We start from the raw sequence: 26,741 nt of genomic DNA on the forward strand, positions 1-26,741 counted from the left end.
AAAAGCTAGAAAGACGAAAGGCTAAGAAAGAAGAACATGTTGAATTACTATTAACATAATAAAAATAGTCAGTTCTCTACCATCTTGAATACACAATAATGCTTGTTCCTAACCTGGCATTATGCATTACTCCTTCCCAATAGGAAACAACAACAAAAACACCATGACAAGACTGAGTATCTAACTGTAATGGTAGTTGACTGTAACTGTATTTCTTGCTGTCTTTCTGCAATCATGCCAGGTTTAAAAGGCATCTTACTATTCTTTCAAATAAATTCTCAATTCCATTACAGCACTGTTGAAAGGACTGAAATACAAACACAAAGAGACCTTTTGATGTGGTGTGCCAGTCTCCAAATATAACTATAAAACAAACAAAAAAAAAATTTGACATCCCACTCTGATTTCACCTTCTCAGACAGATGCAAAAGCTCTTCTACACGGAATCAAGCTTTCTTTTAACAACAGAGGGGTTGGGACAGGTGCCCAACTTCGCATTTGAAGGCAAGCAAAGCCTGAAGATAAAGAGTGACCCACTTACAGCATGTTCCACTTTAGATTTGAGAAGGCATTACCCCAGTCTGACAGCAGGGGATTGCTTTTGAAATTTGAAATTGCTTTATCTTTTGCTCAGCAAGAGTAATGAGATGAAAGGGATTAGAGACCTGAGCTGTGATTGAGACCAGAATAAGTTACTATTTTCTGGCAGCTTAAGAAGACAGCAACATCCTATTGCTGTTCCTTTACAACATCACTGCAATTTACAGCAGTTCTGCTCTTTTTTGTCTCTCAGTGAAAACATTTCTATTATCGTTGTGTTTAAAGTGGGTTTGCTGAGCAATGTTTAGCAGTCCCATTTAAACTCTCTCTAGATTGAAATAGTATATTTTTGTCACCAGCTGTCAAGAAACTTTGTACCTCTTCTGGAAATTTATACTTCAATAGAGGCTGTTAGCAGACTTGTGTGTGTATGGGTGCAAGCTGAAACTTGGTATTTCAGAGGGTTACGTACTAGTAATATAGAGTATGACAGCAGGCTTGTGGGTGACTATACAGACAGGCGCCTGGCAGAAACCCCACACCTCTCCCTAGGATTACACACAGCTCCTGCTTCCACCTGCAAGCTCTGAGAGAATCTGTAATTGACATTGCAAAAGGACACACTGCAACACAGCCAAAGGGGGAATGGAGGGACCGCAGAGCCTGCATTTAGACATGCATCACTGCCTGGATCCAGATCTATTTACAGGCCTCCTGCGGGTGCAGGGTAACACCATCATTACGGTGTCTGTCTGCTGTTCTCTAGCACTGATAAGGGTACAGAGCTTGCCCTCTAACCCGGACACAGCCTCAATGGCAGATCCAGGGGGTCGAAAATTAATTGCGCTTGTGCAAGTATGTCTTTAAAAAGCCACTGCTTGCTTTGTGTCTAGCCCTGCATTAAATAAAAAAAGTAAACTCTGTATTTAAAAGTTTCTTCTGATTTCAGGGTATTTTTCTCGTTAGTTTGATTTTTACAGGAACACCTAAAAGAAGGGTTCTTTTTCTTTAAAAAAAAGGAAGAAAAAAAAAATCAGTAGCACCTAAGCCATGTATTAGCTGCCCAAGAACCATTTCCCAGATGTTAGGAGGGTGCTTGGACGGTATTTCACTACAGGAGATGCATCTGGTCAACATGGCCAGCCTGCTCCTGAGAGTGGCCTCAGAACCAGGATAATTTGGAAACTGCTGCCTGTGACTATGAACTGCTTAGGAAAAGGGACCATACTTTGCCTATATAGTCCTAGCATTTACAGAATCCTAAAGCACTTTCTAAAGAAGAGTTTCACATAAATGAGTAACAACAAGCCTTTTACCCTGAAGACCCCGGTAGCCTTTATGCGTGTTTTTCAGGGTAGCCACTGGTCAGATGTTTTGGTTTCAAAGGCCAGTGCAGATGACTGAGATCAGCTGCTCTGACTTTTCCTCAAACGGTTGAGGAGAGAACCATATCATCTGGGTCTTGAGTAATCATTCAGCAGTTTTTTGCTTGGTTGAGGTTATTTTTCTACTGTTAAAGAATTTTGAAATTGGATCTTTATAGTATCCTAAGAGAACTCCTAAGAATTAAAGAGATGTTTATTTAGAGAGTTAAAGGTGCCTCCTTGGCAGCATACTGTAGTGGGTTAACCTTGAGCAAGGGCCCAGTTCCCATCCAGCCTCTCAATCACTCCCCCTCCTCAGCAGGACAGGAGAAAATAAGATGACAAGGCTCATGGGTCGAGGCAAAGACAAGGAGACTGCTTACCACTTACTGTGGTGGGCAAAACAGACTTGATTGGGGCTGAATTAATTAGATTTATTGCCAGGTAAAACAGACTCAGGTAGAGAGAAACAATGACAAACAAACCAACATCTTTCCCACACACTGTCCTGGAGCAGCATGGCGTGGTCAGAACATGGCGGTGTCTCCCTGCCACTTCTTCCCGCTCACACTTTCCCCTGCTCTGGGCTCTACCCGCAGGCTACAAAACCTGTCAGGAAACCTGCCCCAACATGGGCTCCCTGCAGGCGGTCGGACAGATCTGCTCCATCCCCATGTACTTCGTGGTACCGCCTGCCTGCACCTCCTTGCTCTTCCCTCTCACTCTTCTTTCCTTGCTCCTCTGCTCCTTCAATGTTTTTTCCTTTTCTTCCATATGTTTTGGCAGCTGCACCTGTAGCTGAGGGGCTGAGTTGGGCTCCAAGGACCCACCAACAGGCCTAGAGCCAACTGGAGATGTCTGGAACCAGCCATGGTCAGCCCTGGGCCTCCCCCAGCAGAGACATTAGAATCATAGAATCACAGAAACATTTTGGTTGGAAGAGACCCTTAGGATTATCGAGTCCAAAAATAACCTAAATCTAGCACTAAATCATGCTCCTAAGAGCCTCACCTAAGCATCTTTCAAACACCTCCAGGGATGGTGACTCCACTGACATGGATCCCCCTTCAGGAGAGATCCCAAAACTGAGCTGAGACTGACACAGATGTATTTAGGGATTACAAAGGACGTAACTGAGGGTGAGAGGGCAAGGAAGAAAATCAAGCTGACTGCTGCAAGACTTGTTTGCATGAGATGTTAGCAAATTTTTGTCAGCTAAACCACACAGCTCTTTGTGCTCAGGTCAGATCCCAGTAGGAAGGGAGGAATCAGCAGTTCCTGACGTACTTGCTCCCTTCCTTAGATCCGAGGGCACTGACTCATGCCCATCCTCCCTGATGGGGCTCGCAGGGAGAGCAGGGCAGGCAACCTCCCCACTGCTGCCCCGGCCATCTCGCCCTTCTCCCATTCCCCATCTGCTGGTCCCAGGAAATCTTTCCCAAAGCTGCAGATCAGATGGGTTGACAACCTCCCTGATCTTTGCTCAGTGAGATGGAAAAATCGCATTAGCCTTGGATAAAGAGAAATGCATTACGTGACTTCAAGGTGCAGAGATAGCGTTAATTTTCTTGCCATTGCTGCTGAAAACAAAACATGCTGAGTTTCAGCCATATTCAACAAGAGAAAAAAAATTTCAAAAAGACAACTACAAAGCTATGTCTCTGTAGTTAAAGAAGAGACATTTCCTTGGGTCACTGCACTGTTGTTGGATTTGACATAATGCTGGCATGAGCAGTCTGGTAAACAGGAGCTGTAGATTTGCAAGAGAAGGTAGAACTGGCCAAAGAAAGGGCTGCAGCCACTGAGACAGCTGGTCTGCCTGACCTGTACCCATGGAGACTTGTGATGCCTATGCTGCCCTGATGAGGACTGCAGAGGAGCCTGGAATTTTTGGTTTTGACCCCCTTCATTGACTTCAAGTGAATCAGGATCTCCTCCTCGGGGTTCACACTGCAACAGGCTGCCTTCTTACCTCCTAACTTACTTGAAAAGCCCAGGAATGGATTAACACTGTGGCTTTATTCACAAAAGACACTTGATGTGGTATTAAAGGCAAGACGATTTGCAATACAAGCACATGGAGTGACTGGACTGATCCCAACAGTAAGACTAAGACTAAGTTTAGGTTGACCTGAAGAATTCTTAATTCAAACCAAATTAAATTTTCAGCCACAGCTAGGGATGATTAGTAGCAATAAAATGTCTCTCAGGCTTAACTCTCAAAGAAAAGGCAGTTAAAACTAACAGAAGGGGATAGCTATCTCCTTGGTCAGTTAGGATGTGTTCAAGTAGTTTGTTAAGCTTAATGTATTGTTATCATCTCAATATGCCATGCTCCTAACACTACAATATTTTATGCTACTACTTGATAGGGAATACCTTTTGTCAAAGCTCTTTATTTTGACAACTCTGTGCTGGCTATTGCATTTACCATGCAGGGATTTCAGATCTCTCTCTCTCCAGTCATTGCTATGATGTCTGAGTGCTTGGTTCAGTCTTCCCGTACAAATGGTTAAGAATCAGTCTAAAATGAAAGCGACAATGCTCCCCTACTGTGATAATACCTCTGTATATAGAATGTTCTACAGCGCTAGGCTTAAACTCTTTGTTCACTGGCATCTGTACAAATGGTACCGTCAGTTGCTATGTGAGGAAGGTTAGGCCAAGGCTGGATGCTTCAGAAAACCTTGCCCACAAAGTTCCACGTGCATGCTCAAGTGACAGTGCTGTGAGTAGCAACACATACCCCAGAGCACACTGTGGCACTATTCAGATGAAATAACATCTCCAAGACTACAGGCAGGCTTCTGCACACTCACATGGCTGTAAGACTGCAACAAACAGCATTTCTAAATAGATTTCAGCTCTCATTGTTTAATGTGAATGGCCTGGCTTTAAACATGCCTAATTTACAGAGTCTTTCAGACATACTAATATTTGAATAAGAGACAAGAAAACTTTTTTCCTCACCCTGTTAGTATTGCAAACACAAACCAGAAACTGGGTGGAGATAAAACCAGAATAACTAGTGCTCCACTCTGGGGATTTGGCCTTCGACAGTAAATCAGGCTGGCCCCAAATAATTTCAGATTTATCTGTGAGGTCACATCAGAGGTAATTATATTTACTCCTCGTTGTGGATTATAAGGACAGGGCTTTTGTCCTCTGAAGAGCAAGGTGAGGACAGCAATTAGATCCACATTGTACTGAAGAACATGAAAACTCCAGAAAACAAAACCACCTTCATACATGCTAACACAATAAATTTGTTTCTCCACAGATGCTGATGGCTCCCTGCACCTAACAAGTGTTCATCCAGGCAGGCAGAACCACAACCCTATAATGGATGTTTTGGTGTCCTTGCCCTCCCTGGACAGTGCTGTCCTCTGTCCTTCCCTGCCCAGGAGCAGGCAAACAGCATGCCCTCTGCCACAAGACCAAAGATGTCCAATTACTCACAGTCCTGCTGTGCCACCATACAACTGCCACACCGAGCCACACTTTTCTCTCGTTATTGAATTTGCACGCAAGTTTGCTCATCTTAACCTAGATCCTGGCTAAGATGACCTGCACAGACAGGTCCTCTGCCCACCTGTCACGCAATTTACGAGCAGTTTTTCTCTTCTGCCACTGGAAATGCTAGCGGCTGCTGATCTCATGTTTATGGCTCCTTAACAGCAAGAAAACATAAACATCTTGTGAGCAGGAGGTATTTGCTTCCTTTCCAGGGTTAAAACCCTCTGTTGACAGCTTTCCTTTCCTGTCTGCAGCAAGCACACCCTCTGAAGAGGACAAAACATTGGCCTGTATCCTCATTAGTATTTCTTAACACAGAGCAAAAGGTTTCCTGCAGAACCTTCTAGTTGTAATTAATGCTGTGAAGACATTGGTAGGCAAAGCTTGGCCTGGCAAAAAAAAGCACAAAACATTTTTCATGGATGTCACCTCCAATTTGAAGACAAATTTGCTTCAGCTATTTGCCTGTCTCACCCTGCTCATCTGGCGCTCTCTCTGGTGTATTAAAGCCTAGTGAAAATATGCTTGCTTTTCTCCTCTGTACGCAGAAATCACAACCAACTTGGGAAGTCCTTGGACTGAAACGGTTGGAGGTGAAAGAATGTATATATGCCATTCCAAGGCAGCATGGTACCCTTTCCCGGATGCCTTACTGCATTACATGGATGTAGTGTGGCTACGAACCCTGGACCACCAAAGAAAATTAGTGCAGCTCGGGATGGAAATGGTTTTTCAGATGGACAATTTTTAAACAGAATGCTTTCTAAAGCAAGCAAAACATTTATCTTCCAAAAAGCCACTACACAAAAAGCAAATTTTTCATGAGAAAGGCTCCCTTTGTACTTTTGAATAGTCTAGAATACTCATCAGTGTTCATTAAAAACAAACAAACAAACTTGCACATAACTTTCTCACTTGAGCAGCAGGGCAAGTGAGTTTTGCATATGTGGGTTTTGGAAGCAAGAAGCAGAGGGACAAGAAGAAAGAATAAGACAGAGCAGAAGCACCAACAAAAGCAAAGTCGCCAGCAGATCAGCCAGCAGAAGCAGCTATCTTTTATCTGCATCTTGTGTGTGGGATGGATGTCTGTTTGTGAGGATAAAAGAAAAAGATCAGGCAGGAGAAAATCCAACTTTCAATACGTGCTTTCAGTCTGTGTATGCATCCATCAGCGGGACTCTGGACTGACTGAACTTTCAACCTCACCTCTGCCACCCGTGTTGCAACTACCTTGCCATTTCACATAAACCTACACTTCATGGCAACCAAACTTCTTTTCACAGCTGCAACTGTTGGATTCATGTGTTACTATTAGAAAGGTGAAATTTGGAAGTTCTCTGGCTCACAGTTGCAGGGACAATGCTTGGTAACAGAAACTCTTGAGAATGTGAAACTGAAAGACAAAGAAAATCCAGCCAAAAAAAAAGGCCTCTGCTCTAGGTTCCCAGTGCAAAATCTAGCAGCTATAAGCTGCAAAATCTTGAAGCTAACAAGTCTACCCAGATAAAAATCAGTAACCACATCTTACTGTTTGTAGAGCATGAACACTTTCTCCCTTCCATGTGTCTTTCACAATTCCTTGCAAGCTAAGACAGTGGTAGCAACTCATTTTTTCAGAGGCCAAAACCCATGAAGATACCTCTCAATGGCTATGACACCCCCAAGTTAGCAAGGTCAGAGGCAGTTAGTAGCTGTGCCTGTGCTTCTGAAGTTGTAGAGCATTATTTTGATCACCGCATCTATTCTTCCTTCCCCTAGACAGATCGAGATTACTGTTCCCCAAGATCTCCTTTCTGTTCAACCAAGCCAAGCATGAATGAGGGAACAGAGGAGCACTACAAGGAGCATATTTCTGCTTAACTGGTCTCTGCGCAGTATCACAGGTCTACCTGGACACAACTGGAAGAGGAAACACAGCCTACGCTACCTCTCCACTGTGCAAGTCACCAGAACTTGTGGTCTTCTTTTTTTACGTCTCAATGTCTTTGCAACTGAGAATATAGTCTTAGAGAGTTCCTTAAATAAGGTTTTAGATGGAAATAAAAACTACGAGAAATTAAAGCAAGTAACAGCAGGTAAAAAAGCACCCTACCGTTTAGATATATTTTTATGTTTGGTTTTGATAAATCCAAGCAGTCAAGAGTCAGAGCACATGCACAGCAGTCAATGGCAGTTCACGTGTGCTAGGCATCAAGAGATTAACATGACATATTATGGACTCTTAAAAATGGAATATATTTCATCATAAGTATAATGCAGTATACATAATGGAGCTGAAAGTCAGCCCTGCTGGGAACAGGAGGCAACCTCAATCCGGCCAACGTAAAACAAATTCCAGCAGCAGAGCTCCGGAACGGAGACTATAAAACAGCTGGATCAGAGAATATGGCACTTTGCTGTATCTAATGAGTGTGATGGATGGTTTAAATAAAAAGGACAGCATGACAGAGACCAAGATACTGAATATCAGAAACGGAATCTGTATTGAAACTGAAAATAGCCCGAGTGCATACCACCACTCTCAGGCATCCACCTGAGTGAAGGAATCAGCGCATCGAATATTGGGTCCCAGATGGTATCTTATGACCCAGTGCCCTGTGTTAGTCGGTGGTCTAATCTCAATCATCTTAAATCTGACTGGATCAAATCCTTGCTTTCCTCTCCATTTGGTTCTCCTAGCTTATCTTCTTATACAGCAGAAGGCTTCATCTGATGTTAATACTTGTTTTTCATACCGAAACGTGAGATTTTCTTTCACCTCTTGCCAACTGGATCTACAAAGACGCCACTCAATCAGCAACAGACACTTCTGGTTCAAACCATTCCTTTAAGCTTGTGTGCTGTAGAACATGGCTGAACATGGAGCAGCAGCTTTTAGAAGACATTCTGAAGTTCTGATGAGCATGATTCTAAACGACACTCAAAGGCTAGGTAATGTTCAAAGACAAGATTTTATTATTATCTATATACTTACAAGTGAGTGCCACACTGCATATCTCTGTCTTGTTCAGACAACACAGAAACTTCCAGAATAATTAGCCAAATGAACAACCTCATGGAATAAATACGATATATAAAGAACTAATTAAATCAAGCAGTTATTCCTTGGAGGTGGATGAGAAAATGGGTAGCAAGTAAATTACCCTATGCCATAAGCCGCCATCTCATTTCCTCTCACCAAAAATACTACTACACCTGTTTTCTTCTTCTTCAAAAACCCATTATGGCCAGGTACAGCTCTTGGATCCCCAGAGCTGTAATGTCTACTGGTTAAACGGACAGACCTTCAATGAAGCCAAGGCTTTGCTCCTGGCTAAGATCTGAGCTTTTATCAATTAACTGAAAAATTTCAAGTCCTTGTCAAGGAACAAAATTAGCTACATCTTCATCATGGATGCAACAAACCACCCGTTTTTCTTCCTGCTAGCTTTCAAAGCAATACCAGTCATGAAGGTTGCCAAAAAGGAGGAAACATTTCTTGTAAAGTTAAACAAGCATAATAGATTAGATTTCAAGGGTCTGATACAGTCCAAGGTGTGCTGAATAGTAAGACAAACTTTGGTCTCCAGCATCCTATGGTGCCATCACTGTCAAACAAGAAAGCTGGCCAGAAATGGCATACAGATGACCCTGAGGGCTGCTGTACCCTGCTGCTGACTGTTTACATGATAGAGCATGTGACAGAACTCACCTGTATGTGACTGGCTCCTGCATTCACCATGCTCTTGGGCAAACATCCTCTCTGCAAGTCTCTGCAGTCTAATTCTTGACTTTGACATTTCAAAACTTGTGCTTAGCTACAACGCAGCCTTGTGGGCTCTCATTCCTGTAACACCTCAGTTTCCCAGGCAGATGCATTTAGAGCAGCTCTTTGAGCGGTGTCCTCCAACTAGCTGTTCTCCTGCCTGATGAGCAGGGCCAAAGACCAGGGGGCACGCTCACAGCACACTAAAGCTGCAAGGGGAACTGAGAAAGGGTTTTGGAGATGCGGCTGCTCTGTTTCTACCTCAAATCATACACTGCATGCTGCCTTTGCTTAAGATAGCCTGTATTCGAGGCAATGTCAAGCAGATGAAGTTTCAGCTCAGCTCTCCCACTTCCCAGACAAAGGCTGCCACCACCATGCCATGTGAATACTCAACTGCAGTGCCACAAAAAAAGACCACTAGTAGACTCCAACCATCAGCTTTTTACTGGTGTTGTCACCTGTCCAGGGAAATGTACCTACAGTGGCCCTAGTTCCCAAGTTTGTGTGACCTTCTGTGTTATATGCCTTTGTGAGGAACAACCAGCTGCAGGTATCACAGGCTGTCCACAAAGCAACCACTCCAGCAACTCACACATGTACCTGAAGCAGGTCTGAGGTACCTCCTGGGACACTACCAAAACCACCTCAGCAGAAGGGTGAATACTCTTGCATTTTGAGCCTTCTGCAACTGCTCTAAGTGGCTACTTCCACCTGAGCTGGCTGCTGGAAACTGGGCTTTGTCTCTCAGGACAGAGGTCACAGAAGGAGAGAGCACAGTAATATCAAGGAGAAGGAGGGGAGGACAGTAAAAAGCACTCCTGTATATTAATTCTTCTCTTTGTTGCATGCTGAGCCTACCCAAGCATACAGAAATTAATAGAAACTGTAACCAAGGAACCTGAACTCTCTGAGAAACTGCATTTCTAAAAACAATAATCTCACCTCTATGCTTCTGGCTACCTGCAGGAATACGTTCTGTGAAATGTTTTTAGGGATGATGAAAAGGGTGAAGCAGCACTGCTACTCTTTAGAGAGAGACAGCTGAACATCACCAGTCATCATTGGTGCCACTATCCCTCTCTTAGGTTTAGGGAAGCAAAGAGCATGAAGACTTTGCTTCACCTGACTCCTGTAGACCACACCACTGTGACTGTGCTGAAACAGACATGTTTCACAGCATAAGTGAGATATGTTGCAGATGTCAGCTTTGCTATCACTCTAAAAGAAGGACAATGCAAATAAATTTCTGCTGTGAAATAAGAAGGACAGAAAAGGATAGCTTTGATGCCTTCCCAGTGAGAGTCAAAGAGCATAGAAGCTAAGAGCAGCAAGAGTGATCAGGGTGAGACTGTACCAGGAACAAAACGACTCCCATGGCACAGGCAAGTGAAATCCATTAGGGAATGCAAAGGGCTAAGTACCATGCTTCTTTACAAGCCTTCAAACAGAATATACAGCTGCAAGTGTCAGCAGAGCATGGCCCTGCGTGTCCAGCGGGGCTTGCATGCGGTTGTGGTTGTAGAAGGCAGATCTTGATTTGCAGCAGAAAACAACATTCACAGAGCTGGCCCTCGTGGGGCTGTTGGAGAAAGGTCAAAGAGTAGGCTTTCAGACAAAAAAAGGAAAACAAATCCTCACAAGGAACAGCAGAGATACTCGAAACTCTTCCGTGTCAAGATATTCTCACACCTTTTATCCAAAGATCACAGGCCTTTGAGAGGAGAAGCAATTTAACTGACACTGGTTAATACTTATACTTGAAGTTCATGTGAGGAGTGGTATGACAATCATGTCCACTAATGCAACAGCCTCATGATAAAAAAAGAAATCTGCTACTTATGAACCCTTATGTTAGAGAAAATATATCAGAGAAAAAGGTATGGCACATGATCAACTTTCACGTAACAACAATTTTCTTTCTAAATTTCAAATTCTTACCATTTTTGCATTTCATCATGCACAGAAGGGAACTACATTTCAGTTCAATGTATTTGGTTTAAAAATGCATGCATTAAAAGAATAATGAAGCTGGCTTTTTTTTCATTTTGACCATGGTAATTGTCCTTTTCTCAAAACCTATTTTCCAAAACCACTCTAAAGAGGAGAATAGCCTCTTTAAAGAAAAAGGCAATTGACCTTAAAAATCTTTCTTGTTCCTACAGTTTTGAGGAAGAAAATATCTATAATTGGCATATCTCATTAGCAAACTCAGCTATGCTATGATAGTAGTAAGTGGGTAGCGAAGTGAGACTAACATTTTAATTAAGTCCTTTTCATTTCTAGGCTAATTTTCTTTATATTATGTGAACCTTTGAGGGTTACAGAAGCCTGTTCTATGGTCAAAGGCACGCTAAAAACACCATTCCTCAGCTGAATCTCTCTCAGTTATATGGTCACCGCTTTTGTTGAGAGCAGTTTAGCTTCTTTATCCAGCCCTTCTCTTTACTGCATGTAGCCAAAACATATCACTTGTAGCAACCAATCTCAAGGCCTTTGGCTTCTTCAAGCTTGAAAAGACTACATTGCAATTGATGTTGCCAGGTACCCTCTTCAGGACGATGCTTACTAGGCAGGTAGTTACGGGAATTGTGAGTAGCTCAGATGCCTGATCTGCACCCACTCGGCAGCAGATAAGCTGCGCTTCCAACCACAGATACTGGGGCTGGTATAAAGGCATCAGAGCAGTCACAGATCACACTCAATATCCCACCTGACAGCAGCAGCCTCCAGGTGCTCAGTGAGCAGTAGCAGGCTGCAGGATAATAAAGTTACCTACACCTTCTTCCTAGTTCCTGCATAGACAGGTAAAGACTCGTGACCCAAATGCATCAGAGTACCCATCCTTTCTACTTCTGCCAAGTTAATTTACATCCCCAACATATGCTTTCTGGCCAAATCAGCCAGAGAAACTTCCTGAAGAAGTCTCTCAGTGTTAGCAGCTCTTCAACACAAGCTCCAGGTCTTTTTTTTTGTGTCAGAGAAGCTAATTTGATTTGATTGTCTTTCTGCTAGGTTGTGAGGCCGGGAGACAAGGCTAGCAAAGTGGAGTGGAAGGTGACAGAAAAGGATTACAAGTATATACTGAGGGCTGACTCAAAACAGCCAAACATACATTTGTCTGTAAGAGAAATGGCTTAATAAATTGGTATTTATTGCATCGCAACATGTGCAGTATATGTGCCTATAAACAAACACAAGGAACTATACTGTGAAACTGTCCTCTGGAAAACATTTCAAATCCAGCCCAGATAGTACATTTATCTAATTATTTCTTTTAGACATTAGCCATCTTTATGTCAAACCAAATAAAACAAGTTTGGGGGAAGTTTACAGCCATTGCAAATACTAAGCCAAACCTTCACCCTCTTGAATCAGTAGGAGCTTTGCCATTAAATTCAAGAGGATCAAAGATCTATCAATTACTATGAAAACCACTGCAACAGTAAGGGGAAAAGTGGTCTGAGAAACCTCTTGCTTCTACAGAATGTGAATGAGCTGACATCAAAAGATCTAGCATTTAACTTGAAATGAGGATACCACAGATTTCAATCTGTAATTCATTTTTTGTTTCTATTTCATTTACAGGGATGCAGGAATGGCCAAGATGGGAGCTGAGACTTCCTTAGTGGAATGAAGATTTCTAAAAAATGAATAATTTTAAGTAATACAGCCATTAGAGAGAGCTTGAGTGCCTGCACTATTCACTGCTTAACCTGAGCAAACCAGAAATAAGATAAAAACTCAATCGCTTTTCTATTTGGCTTAATTTCACCCCACTCAATGCACCTAATGCTGTGTAGTACCTAAAACTTAGGCTACCTGCACAGGGTGGTATTTCACCTTTCACATGAGACATGCCACCCTCTGCTATAAACCTGTCTAATGCCACTGGCTGCAACAAACCAGGCTACTGTCAACACATCAGTACCATGAGTTGTACCTGCACACACAGACAGAGAGGGGATAGAAACATATGCTTCTCTACAAGATACTTACAAAGCTTACCCTGTTTCCCCAAAAGTAAGACAGGGTCTTATATTAATTTTTGCTCCAAAACTTATTACTTTTTTACATGTATAGCTGCCTGGACACTATTTATATTGGCTTTTTAATGAACTGTAACTAGGGCTTATTTTTGGAGTACGGCTTGTATTTTGAGCATCCTCAAAAATTCTGAAAAATCGTGCTAGAGCTTATTTTCAGGGTAGGTCTTATTTTGTGGGAAGCAGGGTAAATAGTTTTTTAGAGGAGGTTCCTGAGACAAGACGTACATTACCGTGTTTAAAAAGACCAGTGAGTGAAAACTCCTGCCTGTTTGCACAGGAGGCCACACCAAGAGCATGTTCCAAGTGCAGAAGACGAGGAGAGCTACAAGCGCTGTAGACACACTAGTAAGAAGCTGCTTGGCTTTAATTCTGATCTAACAGCTCTACCATATGGGACTGGTTTAGAGATACAACATTCAGTGTTAACATAATCATGAGTACAGACCCCAGGACCAAGTACAGGGACCCCATCTTCTGCTCAGCCTGGAAGGTATAAAGAAAACTGGATGGCAACAAAGACCAAGCCTCATTCCCACAACACTTGTCAATAATGGTACGTACATTAAATGTGGAGTTTTGCACGACTTTCAGGATAAAGGCTATACTCTCCCAGCACCTCAGTATTTGTTTGCGAGCTGTCACTGCTCAACTGTTCAGCTGCTGTTTACAACAAACTGATAAAACAGGGCATGAAGAGATGTTCTAAAAATTAGTTTCAATTCCCATCTGTCACTCACGTGAACTGAAATATTTCCACTACGTCCTCTGCTTCACACGCATCAGCAAAACCTTACAGCAGAATTGTTTGAAAGCAAACAATTTAAAAAAGCATCATTCTTGAATCACTGATGATTTAACCAAAACTCTGAGTCTCTCACTGAGGCTGTTAAGGGTTAAAACAAATTAAAAACTGCAATTACTATCAAATGCCTTGACTAATACTTGCAAGTAATCTCAGTTTACTTTCCTGACATAATGCAGTTCCTGAGGAAGTTTTAGTTTCCTTCATCTGTCATTATCACAGGTAGAGGAAATCAAAACTATAAGAGACACAAAAGCAAATAAGGATTGAAAAGACCAGTATATTAAGGAAGGCCTAGGCTGGACACCCAAGCAAGGTCAGAGTACACCAGACACCACTGGTAACCAAGCTGCAAACAAACCTGATAATGATATGACTCTTGTCAGCCAGGCTGTTGAAGGCTTTGCCACTCTATACATGTGAGCAAACAAACCCCAGAAGAGTTGCGTGACTCACCAACTCACACCAAAGCAGTCACGTAAAGCCGAAAAAACTTGCAATTAAGGTACATAAAATGTTGAGGAGGATGAAGAAGATGAACATGGCTGGCTTGAGTCCTGAGGTGGACAACTCACACATCTGCCTTCAAGGCAAAGGGCATGGACAGAGGAGAAAGAATGCCTTTTTCTATTAGAAGAGCGTGGAGGAGGTGACAAGGGACAAAGCACCACATTAAAAAAATGCACTGGCTTGAGGTCTAGGAGGACTCACGCATCCTGACCTCCTATCAGTTCTCCTTCTTTCTGCCCACAGAGCCACTTGATGCCAATCAAAACCCATTTAGGTACTGACACTACCTCTTCACTGAGGTGCCGAATGCAAAAATCTCAAAATGTGCTTTTCTGCCCTGTGGTTTGATATGAGCTTTATTTGAAACCCTCAGTGTGTTCCCTCTGTTCTGATTAACATGCCATTTACTGCCTGACTCACTCATCCCTCCTAACAAAAGAGTGTAGATTGTATTCTTGCATTTCTATTTGCTTGGTTGAATGCTTTATAATAGACATACTTTTCCCTGTTTCCTTTATTTATTTATTTATTTTATTACCTGCATCATTGACTGGCTTCTGCTGAAGATCACTGTGCTAACTTAAATTCTACAAGCAGTAATACTCAGTATTTTGGTATGGCTATCTACCCCTACCTTGAACAACAAGAGGAATGGCAGTTTTAAAATTATTGCTTTCTATTGTTCCACAATAGAGTAAGATTTTAAAAAATCATTCCACATCACATCATTGCAAATAGTAAGCATGCTCTCCATGCATTCCATGGTAAAATTTAGTAAGATACCTGTGTAATGGGGTTTACAGCTGAACAGCTGTTTTGCTAGCCCACTCCACCAAGGCAAACATCTTAGAATCAGGAATCAGCGTGATCTCAGCAGGATTTTAGGAGCCAGACAAATATGTATTGAAAGAATAACGAAAAGTAGCCTCTATTCAACAAATCATTCTGTTCTTTCAACAGTTACCATTTTTTCAAGTCCTCCTGTCTTTGGAAATCACGTTGCTCACCCTTAGAAGCATATTTTCCTGCCCCATAGAAGGAGTAATGCAACCAAACACCTGCTCTCTGGTGTATGCATTTTAGATTTCTGAAGCCATTTCACTAAGTTACTCATCTAAGAACCCTATGAATGACTTTGGACCAGTTTAAGTCATCTTTGAGGGCTGTGAGATCCATCCATCAGACCAAGTCTCTGACAGCAGCAGAAACCGTCTCTACTGTATAAATGAGGCTATGAGAGGAATTCTTCTTAAGATAAATGGAGCCTTACCATTATAAAAGCATGTCAACATCAATAATCTAAGAACATGTTATGAAGATGTTAGTTTCCAAAGAAGAAACGACTGAGGAAGACAGGGTTGTATGTTAGCCAAGGTGAGTTCTGCTAAGCAAATGAAGACTTACAGAAAAGAACAGTCTGTCCTAAAACACGTATCAAGTAGCTAGCTATTTCTAGTATCACAAATAACTTCTTAAAATACTAAAAACCAAAACAAAATGCAAATTTGGTGAAAAATTTCCTACCTGATAATGCTGAAGTCACCAGTGCCAAACTACGGTCACAGAGTGTGTATCATCATCATCGCCACTGACACATTTCTAAGGAAAGTGGCATATTCTCCCCTTTGGCTGCCGGTCTGTTTGCAACACTGCATCAGCCAGAGACATAAAAGGGAAAGCGCTGTCCTGAGAGGGTTCTGACATGTGGACTAACATCTTTGGCTACTGCCAACAGTGTGGTGATGAGCAATATAACCGTTTTCAAAACAAGTATCTCCCAGAGCCCAGTTCAACTATTAATTAATGCTATCAATATTAATTATTTTCAAGTAACAGCAGTTATCTGATTAAAACTAAGTTTTTTTGAGCATTAAAAGAATGTTTATAGGGCTGCTGGGCTGAAAGACATTCCAGGATGAGCTCCCTCTCAAAAAGGATTAGTTGATCTCCTAAGAGCTTTGTTTTGCTTTGAGCACCCTAGTGGTGTTGATTCCAAAGACATGAGCATTTGATTGGATAAATGACTGCAGTTTAATTGCAGATCATTATGTATTGGAAAATACAGACTATCATGCCAGGAAACACAGAGCTATCAGTATTGAAAAAATGTCACCAAGCTTATTTAACATTTCCTTGACCTGTATATTCCTATTTAGAGAACAAAGATAGCAAGAGGACAACAAGGTAAATTATATTTACCCTTTTTCTGTCATTCCAGCCACAGACTCTTTCTGTTACTCTTTGTTTAGCCTGCCCTTAATATTTCTTCATGCAAATGGCTTACTCATTATTGTTATGGTGATCAGAAATGAGGTCTGATGCCACGCTTAGGCAACTAGATTGTTACAGAATTTAAAGAAAAAGACCATCTGAATTTTTTACTTCAAAAGCTGTTACAGAGAAGCTGGAAAACCTTGGTTTGGTGGTCCCTTTTCTGTAGGGACAGAGGCAAGCACTTCTGGAGCATCACAGACAATACTAAATAAGTCAAATACATCCAATTCACAGAATCACAGAATGTCAGGGACTGGAAGGGACCTCAAAAGACCATCCAGTCCAATCCCCCTGCCAGAGCAGGAACACCCAGATGAGGTTACACAGGAACGTGTCCAGGCGGGTTGGAATGTCTGCAGAGTAGGAGACTCCACAACCTCCCTGGGCAGCCTGGGCCAGGCTCCGTCACCCTCACTGAGAAGTTTCTTCTCATATTTAAGTGGAACCTCCTGTGTTCCAGTTTGTACCCATTGCCCTTTGTCTTGCAATTGGTTGTCACCGAGAAGAACCTGGCTCCATCCTCGTGACACTCACCCCTTAAATATTTATAAACATTAATGAGGTCACCCCTCAGTCTCCTCCAAGCTAAAGAGCCCTAGTTCCCTCAGCCTTTCCTCATAAGGGAGATGCTCCACTCCCTTAATCATCTTGGTTGCCCTGCGCTGGACTCTCTCCAGCAGTTCCCTGTCCTTCTGGAACTGAGGGGCCCAGAACTGGACACAATATTCCAGGTGTGGTCTCACCAGGACAGAGTAGAGGGGAAGGAGAACCTCTCTCCACCTACTAACCACCCCCCTTCTAATACACCCCAGGTACCATTGGCCTTCCTGGCCACAAGGGCACAGTGCTGGCTCATGGTCATCCTGCTGTCCACCAGGACCCCCAGGTCCCTTTCCCCTACACTGCTCTCTAATAAGTCATTTCCCAACTTATACTGGAACCTGGGGTTGTTCCTGCCCAGGTGTAAGACTCTACACTTACCCTTGTTATATTTCATTAAATTTTTCCCTGCCCAACTCTCCAGCCTGTCCAGGTCTCGCTGGATGGCAGCACAGCCTTCTGGCGTGTCAGCCACTCCTCCCAACTTGGGGTCAACAGCAAACTTGCTGATAGTGCACTCTATACCCTCATCCAAGTTATTGATGAATATATTGAACAGTACTGGCTCCAGTACTGACCCCTGAGGCACTCCACTAGATACAGGCCTCCAACTGGACTCTGCCCCATTGACCACGACTCTCTGGCTTCTTTCCTTCAGCCAGTTCGCAGTCCACCTCACTACCCAATCGTCCACACCGCACTTCCTCAGTTTAGCTGTAAGGATGCTGTGGGAGACTGTGTCAAATGCTTTACTGAAGTCAAAGTAGACCACATCCACTGATTTGCCATCATCTATCCACCTGGTTATGTCCTCATAAAAGTCAATGAGGTTGGTCAAGCATGACTACCCCTTGGTGAAGCCATGTTGACTGCCCCTAATGACCCTCTTATCCTTGATATGCCTTGTGATGGCACCAAGGATAAGTTGTTCCATCACTTTCCCAGGGATGGAGATGAGGTTGACCGGTTTATAGTTACTCGGGTCCTCCTTCTTGCCCTTTTTGAAGACTGGAGTGACATTTGGTTTCCTCCAGTCCTCAGGCACCTCTCCCATTTCCCAAGACTTGGCAAAGATGATGGAGTGTGGTCCAGCAATAACCTCAGCCAGCTCCCTCAGCACCCACATGCACATCCCACCGGACCCATGGATTTATGGATGTCCAGATTGCTTAATTGTTTCCTAACCCAGTCCTCATGAACCAATTCACACCACTGCTACTCTGTTCAACACCAGTTTTTACAGAAAGAAGCTGCAAACCATAAAGAGATAGAACCGTAGTACAAAGCAGACAAAATATTTTGTTCTACCTGAAATGACACCGCATATTCTTCCTGTTAGCAAGAAAAACTTCTTATGGCTTTGGTCAACCCAGAACAATTTCTGCTTCCCAGCTCTCCTACTTTATCTCCTATTTCCATCACAGAACCACAAACTCAAGAGAATCTCTATAAGAACCCTATTAACAAACACAGATGTATACACAATTAGTACACATAGGCGACCGTCACTGGATGTTTAACCTCTTTTTGTTACTTCAAGTTCCACTTGCTCTAGATACCAAAGTCAAAGGCAGAATCTTCTCTGCCAAACTCAAGACACTAACACAACACAGAAAAACAGATAAACCCTCACACTCTCAACTGGAAATAAACAAAGAAAGCAAAACAACCTAATGCAGCTAAAAATTGTGGGACATTTTACGACATTTTATGTTTCCAGTATTAAGTAAACATAAACACTACAAAAAACAGCTCTACCAAAAAAAAAAAAAAAAAAAAAAGGTTTGTATGTATAATATCCTTGCTCAATGTTTTGGGCCAAAACTTTTCAAAACTGAGTAATTTTTGGCAGAAATCTGTATGTTTCAGAATTTTATTTTGCTATGGAAACTGCCTGCATAAGAGAAACAAAGTAATAGACAAGCCAGTTCTAGTCACAATTTTCTCCACTTTCATACAGATCACATAAGTGAATGATTGGCACATAGTCGTTGAACAGCTCCTCTTTAAAGATCATTCCTTGCAGCACAGACACTGCTTTTCTTGCTCAACACCTGTGCATTAGTTATATTTTGCAACTGCCTTTCATAATCTGTTGGCTGATGAGAGTCGTACACAGTCCAGCTCCAACATCCCCCAGCGAGATGAACCCGGTGGCAGCCCGTGGGTGGGCCAGGTGCTCATGTGAATCACATCTCCTCTAAAATTGGTGGCAGGACAGATTAATGTGGCCTTCATGCTATCTCTGCATCGCCACTACAGCTTCTGTATAAAGCTCAAGTTGAATATCATCAAACCTCTCATTTTCTTCCCTTTCAGCTGCCTCTGTCCTTATCTAACCTAAGATATCTGAAGATTTCCAAGTTGTTTCTCAGATACTTGTTTCACTGGCTTCATGCACAAGGGCACGCATGAGAGCAGAAGCCGATGTACTGTATGTGACAACCCCAGATAAACAACCGCCTCTCTCCATCACTGCTGTAGCAGTGCCTGAAATAATTATGTACCGATGATTTTTCTCTTGTTTTTGGCAGCCTCACAGCGGCAATGTGGTTGCAGTGCACAGCCCATGACCCACCTCTAGTTTTCCCAATGCCACAGGCTGCTACAAAGGCCTGTCTGATGCTCATCGGCACAGAAACCTGACCTCCAACTATGGGACATCACTTTATGTCTGCAGACTGTGTCTGCATTTGGAGTTTGCAGCCCCATGCAGCCAGCAAGTAGTAGGGTCTCAAAAAAAACCTCAGGAGGCTGAGTATTTCTTGAATGGTATTTTATTTTTCTGGTATTTTATTTGCTGAAAGACATTACCTACTCTTAATGGCTTTCATGACTGACAAGTTGTGTTACATCTCTTCATGCCTTTCCAAATAACATTCATTGTATTCTCAAGCTAACTGGGACTAATTTGTCTGAGTGATGCAAGGATGTGAAACCTTCACCACTTTGTGGCTCACATTTGCACTGGGGGGACCTGAAATTCCCTAGAGTCAGCTCAGTGTTAGAAGCACAACACTGGAGACTGGTATCTCCTGACTGACTTGGTCCTGCTCTTAAGAAGCATACTAGCTATCACCAAGTATTTCTGAAGGTGGACCCCTTTCTATAGCAACTCAAATCCCTGAATACCCCAGGTGCAAAGATTGTCAATTGTCAATTAGTTATTCGCACCCACTTCTTTAAAATCCATTCCACTTTCAGCTTGGTAGATTACAGCCAATGGTTCTGCAACCTTGCAGAAGTTTTGAGCTACCTGACATTTCTCCAAGTCACACCAAAAAAAGATGTGCAAACACTCCTGTTCAACACACAGGTGTATTTTCACTTCTCTCTCAACAGCGTTCCCAGTACACTGACCACTCAGACACCTCCCCAGGGGTACCAGAAGCAAAATCGTGCTCAGAGCACCCAGTGAGCACCATCCTTAAAAAGAAACAAACGGCATTTTGGAGCACTTTGCAGTCTACCGGGGCCATTGTTCCACAGCCCTGCATTTTGTCGGCTGTCCATCACTGCTTGTGCTCAGCTCCACTTGCTGAACGGGCACCGCACCTGAGAGGCAGGAAAGGGTTTTAGTATAGGAAAGCCTGAGTGTGTGCAGCAGGTCTGCTCTGTGACAGGGCAAAACTCCTGCATGAGGCTTCATCTACCCAGCTACGGCATTGCCATCAGATCTGTGTTATTCTGACAGGTTACTGAGCATGTTTCACTGGTATTACAAGCAAGCTCCGAGCACAAAGCAGCATGATTTAGGTGTTTTATGGAAGAAAAGTCATGCTTGTGCAATGCCTCTTCATTTTTCCAATACTTTTTCTTTCTCCTCTAAATGGGATGCTCAAAAAATCCCAGCTGCGTTTTATGAAATTATATTTTTCAAGTTTCTTGCTAAATATCTCAGTCAATTTAAAAAACAATAGCAAACACTAATTGAGTTTCTTTTCTTTACATGCATTATTAAACACTCCCCTCCATGCACAAGGAACAGAAGAAGGGCTGGAATAAGCAGAAAAACAACTTACCATAGAAGAGCTACCAGTAATTACTCAGCAAATACAATAAATCAGTGCATATGTGGAAAATAAGCGCACTTCATTTTGTTTTGAGTATTTTACAAGCGTGGGTGACAGAAGCAGGCGGCAGAATATAAATGTGATACAACTGCCTTTTGCAGTATGTGTGTTTCCATCAAAGTTGGATTTTTTTTTCCTCCTCCTCTCCTTTTGATTGATTTAAACTGATGGATGGTGAAGCAGGATTCTGAATTCACGGGTGCCTCAGCAAAGCAGTAAAAAGCAGCACAAGAAACATCTACAAATATCCACGCTAAATCTCATGCTCCCATTCGAGTTACTGAACAGGGCAGCTCTTCCAAGAAGGTCCAACCCTTAGCTCCTCTAGAAACTCGTTAGCTTTGACAACCTCTAAGCTGGCATTCAAGTCCACTCAGATGAGACCATGCCGGAGACACCAGATATGAGATTCAGACATGTTTCTTGAGACTTAGACAGTGTCTGTCCTCAGAGGGGCTTAGGAGTAAGGCTCAGTTTTGCAGTTGTGCAGAGTTCAATTTTAAAATCAGTTCCGCCTTCTGAGATTGCAATAGTGGACTTACAGCCATTAATAGAGTCAGTGTCTCACAGACATTTGCCATGAATTCTGCAAACTCTCTTTATAGTCAGCAATAAGAGCCATGAACTCTAAACATTGCTTCTCCATAGGAGAACTTTTCTGAGCAAAGAATCAGCCCTCCACTTGCTAGAGCACAAGAAAGAGAAAACAAAAATCAAAGGAGGGGTGCACTGTCAAGGCTATTTAAACAAATAGCTTAAAGGAGCAGAGTAGGTGTGGGAATGTAACCACCCTGTATTGTCATGAATAAAACTGACACCTTTAAAAGAAGAAAAGGAGCAACATTACTCCAAATGCAAAGGATGTCCCAGCCCATGGGTAACTTTAAACCTCTATCTGGCAGATACAATTCTGTTAGTTGGCAATGAATCACATGCCTTTACATTTATGCTGGTCCTCAAATCCCTAGAGGACACGGTAAATCAATGATCAGCACATCTGTGGATGTGGATCTGCCTTGTAGGCAATTCTCGTTCTGGTTAAGATATGAGAATAACACAGTATGAATCCTTCAGAAAAATGGATCAAAACACTGTCTTATACATATAAGCCCATTCTGTCCCCACTCCCTTGCCTGTGGCCATCCCTTTCCAACTAATTATGTCCTCAATCACTCCAGTATGATTTTCACTATAACAAGAAAGGATGGCAGCTGCACAAGACACAGCGGATGCTGTCATGGCATGTCCTGCACCCCACACTAGCAAAGTTCAGCCTTTTTGAAATAAAACCCAGAAACTTACCTGGGTGAGGAAAGTTATCTTGCATTTCAAGGGGATGGACAGACTGTGATCCACTTATTCAAAAAAATTTTAAAAAGGCAGCACAATAAATATTACCATATGAATGATGCTACTCTCCATTTCCTACATCATGTGGAATTGCCTCCATCGCTGTCACAGGTGATTGAGGCAGTTATTGACTGTGACAAGAAACAAGCTGCTCACCACTGTTTTGACCGTGCACAGTGCAGAGGCTACCAACAGAGCAGGGTTTCCAAAAAGGGAGGAAATAGGTGAATGTTGCCCCTGTATCTAACAACCCAGATAATCGTTACTCAGATCAGCTCCTGGTTCTGCTGCCTCCCTTTTTCAACCCTTGTTCAAAGCGATCCAATAGACATTTATGGTTGCACGACTTTAACAAAAGCATGAGATTTTCAGAATCAGGACATGCATTGTGAACAACAATGCCACGACTGCTCTCTCAGCTGCTGCCACGCAAGCATTTCTAAAAAGTACCATTGAAAAGCAAGTTTCACCCTGGATATACAAACACAGCAAACAATGCCTAAATAGGTAACAGAGGATTTGTGAGCGAGCAGCAGCACCGATTTCACACACTAGAAGCAATAAACATGTTGGTCATTAGCTTTGTGTTTATGCTCCATCCAAACATCTACCTATTAAAAACCTCAAGAGCTTAGAGTGTTCTTCAGAGAACAACGGGTTTGCAGATCGATGTTTGCACCCAGACTTTTCTGTCTGTGATCAGATTAAAAAAAAAAAAAAAAAGGAGAAAGAAAAAAATCCAAACAATGAAAACATGGGCTGTGAAGAGTACAGAGCTACATCTACAGAACTCAATGTAACTCAAGCCAGGCTATGTGAAGAGTTAGTTTTTCGCCATAATGTCAACCAGTACAAGTAGGCCAGAATTAGTGGACTAAAGAAATGTTTCTTTTAAGCCCTGATGATATGTAGCTGTTTTCCATTAGATAAATTTGCATATCTTGAGGGCCTAGTCCCCTGGTGAGTGACAATTCAACAATAAAATTCCAGTAAAAGTGATATTCAGTATAGGTCCTCCTGAAGCCAACTGGAAAAAACACACTTCCTCCATGCTGTGTATTATCTACAGAACTGCACCTTATTTGTGGCTGCAGAAACTGTTAAGAAGAAATATCAGAGCACTAGAAAGTATGCTAATTAGTTCAACATACTATCTGATGAAGTAACAATTATGAAAATGTTTTCCAATTTTAAAAAATCCCTCAAAACAAAGTGCATGTAGACTCCTACCATTGAACAAAGAGGAAGGGAAGACTGAGCGAACAAAAAAAAATTGGAAGTTTTTCATGATGATCAAAGCCATAAAAAAAAATTAAGATACAATATTAAAAAAAAAAAGACAGCTATGATGCAATTGTAAATTCAAAAATATCCATCCTTTGCTACTGAACTCTCTCAATCCAGTCAAAATAAGTCTCAAATTGCAGACCCAGCAAAAGGTTGTCTAACTGAGCAGATGTGACAGCATGGCTGAGGAATTAAAGACATGGTTCCTCATCAGCTCTTTCCTCTGATGTTGCATCAATCAGAAAATAAAAAGCACGTTCTTTATTGTGTGTGTTGAAACAGGTTAACAAGCACCAACAACTAGCATATTTTGCCCAGCAAGTCTACATATTCTGAAACAATTTCACAACCACCATCAAAGGAGAAATAGCACTGAATATCATCCTTGTTGATACACGTGGGTTTAGCATGTTTTTCAGCATCACTGGTTTTCCACCCAGAGTGAGCATAAGCCAACGCTGAAATATGCCACGTGAGAGCTAGCAATGAAAGCTGAGGAGGAGAGAAAGGAATACAAATAAATAAGAGGAGGTAGTAGGGAGTTGTTGTCATAGCTCCCAGTACTTGGCAAATCCTCTGTTGATGTAAATTTTCTCCTTTTTCCTCTACTATGTCAAGCCTCCAAAGCAGGTTCTCCTCCTGCACAGTACATTCCAATTTACCTATGGACAAACGCAGAAAAGACGTCCCCTAAGGTCCTACCCATCTTTATTTTTAGAAACAGCCCTCCCCCCCAAAAAAAGAACAAATCACACTTGACAGTAATGAGATTACTTGTAAAAGAGAGAGGTCCTCAGACTAAACTGCATCTTCAAATGCTGAGGGCAGTCACACCAAGTAGCCAGTGCCTCAGACGTAACCACTTCTACAGTAACTCCTTGGAAACCTTCTTTCCCCAGTCAAGCACAAGAGCCCATTGTACAAAACTGAAAGGTTTTAAAAACCCTCCTTCCTTGTGCCTCAGTAGAAAGTGGAAATCTGAGCACAGAGCCATGACTTCTGCTTCTCCTCACCTTACTCATCTGCAGTAGGGAGGATGTCACCTCAAGTCCCCGCTCTGTCCCAGGTGCCTTCATGCACCCACAAAGACCACACCTGCAGGACCAGTACTGTTACTCTTACCCATTTATTTCTTAAGTACTCACACAGAGGGATCAAGAGCACTATTGTACAACCTCAGATATCAGCTAGCAAATCTCATCTCACTACCTGCAAGCTTTAAATGAGACCTCATCAAAATGTCCGCATTTTTCCCTTTTGGTACCACCTGCATTTTCTAGTGGTGCAAAAAGACTCAGGATCGGGTCTCACAAAACATCCACCCAACAGGGGCATTTAATATAGTGACATTTCTGCTTCTCTGCTCCAAAGCGTGTTTTCCCTGCATGCAGCGTATCCATCACGCCCTGCTGCAGCACGCAGCCGTATCCCAAACTACCACCCAACTCCGCAGCCCTGCGGGACACCGGAGCGCAGAGCGCGGTCGCGGAACAGCCACAGGACATGGTGTCCGCCTGCACGGACACCCGCCTCTCCGCGGGCTGCTCGCGGGAATCCCGCTGTGTCCCCGACCCCGCCAGGTGCCTGTGCAGCTGCCCCGCGGTGGGAGCGGGGGCGGCGGGAGGGACCCCCCTTCCCGGGGGAGGTTCCTGGTGGAAGCGGCGCGGCCGCAGCTCCGCGCAGGGCGAGGGGCCGCCGGCACCTTCTCGGGGAAAAGCGCCCCCCCGAAAATGAGCCGCGGCACCGCGGCGCTGCCTCCGAGCGCGCTCCTCGCCCCAGCGGGACACGCCGCGTCCTCCGCTCGCCATGTGGCGACCGCCGAGCCCGCACCGGCCCCGTACGGTCCCTACCTGGTGCCGGGTCCCCGGTCTCTGCCCCCGCGCTGCTTCAGGGCAGCCCGGGATGCTGAAGGTGCAGAAGACAAGCCCGTCAGCTCCCGCACCCCAGCCCGTTTCGGCTCGCAGACAGCGGGGGGAAGCAGGAAAGCAGCCGCGTCCCCCCGGCTCCTGCAGCCCAAACGCCCCCAGGGCCGTGCCGGGCTCCTGCCGACCCCCGCAGCCGCCCCCCGGACACGGGGCCGCACGAGCGGGCCGGAGGCACCTCCGGCAGCGGAGCTCCCACCCGCCGCTCGTCGCCCCCCGCACGGGCACCCCCGCTGCCGCCCCCCGGCCCCGCGCACCCGGCTCACCCCACGGTGCGGCGCGGCAGCCCCGCTACGGGCGGCGGTCTCCATGCGGGCGGGCGGGCAGCGCCCGCCAGCCGGGCATCGTGTCCGCCCTCCCTCCTCGGCGCGGCGGAGAGGGGCGGGGGCCGGGGCCGCCCTCCCTTTTCCTCCTTCTTCTTCTCCTTTCTCGCCCCTCCCGCCGCGTTTCTCCCTGACGACGCCCGCAGGATCACCGCCGCGGCTCCTTCCCCATCGCCCGCCTCTCCGCCTCTGCCTCCCCGTGCGCCGGACCCGGCTCTCAGCCGCCCGCCCCGGCTGCCGAGCGGAGGGAGGGGACAGGGGCGGGCGGAGGGGCGGGGAGGGAGCGGGATCCCCGCGGGCACCGCCGCGGCTCCCCCCGGCCGGCCCGGCGCCCTCCTTTGTGCCGGAGCCGCCGGTCCCCGGGGCTTTCCCCGCTCCCACCGACG

The 26,741-nt window shown here is 44.0% G+C and overlaps 1 protein-coding gene across 1 annotated transcript in view; it reads right to left on the minus strand.

Moving 5' to 3' along the window:
• The window catches only part of PLPPR1 (phospholipid phosphatase related 1), a 132,426-nt gene extending 105,908 nt beyond the window's left edge, over positions 1 to 26,518 (minus strand). The window contains exon 1 of the mRNA XM_082074841.1: positions 26,299 to 26,518. The gene's annotated coding sequence lies outside the window, so the exon portion shown is untranslated. The remainder of the gene's footprint in view (positions 1 to 26,298) is intronic.
• Between the last annotated feature and the right edge of the window lie 223 nt (positions 26,519 to 26,741).

Source organism: Streptopelia decaocto, assembly GCF_964273445.1.
Source record: "Streptopelia decaocto genome assembly, chromosome: Z".
NCBI classification, from domain to species: domain Eukaryota; kingdom Metazoa; phylum Chordata; class Aves; order Columbiformes; family Columbidae; genus Streptopelia; species Streptopelia decaocto.